The sequence below is a fragment of the Carassius gibelio genome, chromosome B16 (genome assembly GCF_023724105.1).
Source record: "Carassius gibelio isolate Cgi1373 ecotype wild population from Czech Republic chromosome B16, carGib1.2-hapl.c, whole genome shotgun sequence".
NCBI classification, from domain to species: domain Eukaryota; kingdom Metazoa; phylum Chordata; class Actinopteri; order Cypriniformes; family Cyprinidae; genus Carassius; species Carassius gibelio.
In genome coordinates, this window is record NC_068411.1 from 417,339 (window position 1) to 418,287 (window position 949).

Genomic DNA, 949 nt, shown 5'->3' on the forward strand with positions numbered 1-949 from the left:
GCTTAAAAATGATCCTAACTGTGGAATATTTGCTCAGACCACACATTCCCATCAGGCACTTAGTGAACACAAGAGAGTCTCCGCCAGCCTGACGTCTGTCTGTGACGAACCCCTCGGCTCTGTGCTTCATCAGAGGACTTACAGAAGGACGAGGGGCTCGAGTCCCCCGGCTCATTATCAGACTAACCGAACACACACACGTCTGAGACTCCAGATCCAGCGCTCTTCTCTCCACACGCCGAGCAGGAATGCACTGCTCTCCCAACACAAGCGCTCTGACGGACGCTGCCTGGGCTTGCCTCTGTTTAACTCACCGCCCCGGGTTATTAATCTTATAACCACCACATAATCTCAGATAAATACACGGAGTATCATTATCCTGATCATTAACAGCCCTGAAATATCAGTTCCTAGGGAAATGGAGAAGAAGAAGATTTTTTTACTCTGAGCGACCCGACTCTGATTCTGCCACATTAACCCATTTACTGTTAAAAACACTTAAAATAAGTATTAAATTTAAACAGTTTACTTTTATTTAATGCCACTGTATCGGTTTCTCTCTGAAACATGATTTCTTGTTAAACTGACTGGAGTTATAATGGTTTCTCTTTGGCTTCTTTTTAAGGCAAGACGCCCTGGATAGCATAAAAATGTCATTAAAAGATATAATCGTTTGCATTTAGAATTGTGAAAAAATGTTTTGCATTACAAGTTTTCCATTTAATATGCAAACATGTCATTAAGTAATTAAAACAGTTCGAGACCGAGACGGCTGAAAGCGCATGATTTTTGTTTTCTTTATTTTATAAAAGCACAACATTTTGCTGATATTGTGAATGCACACAAATAAAAGCTTTTACAGTTATGAATGATGTATAACTCTTACCGTTATAAGCTCAGTGTATGAAACTCTCTTTACCTACAGAACTTAACCCTAAAAGAGCATGTT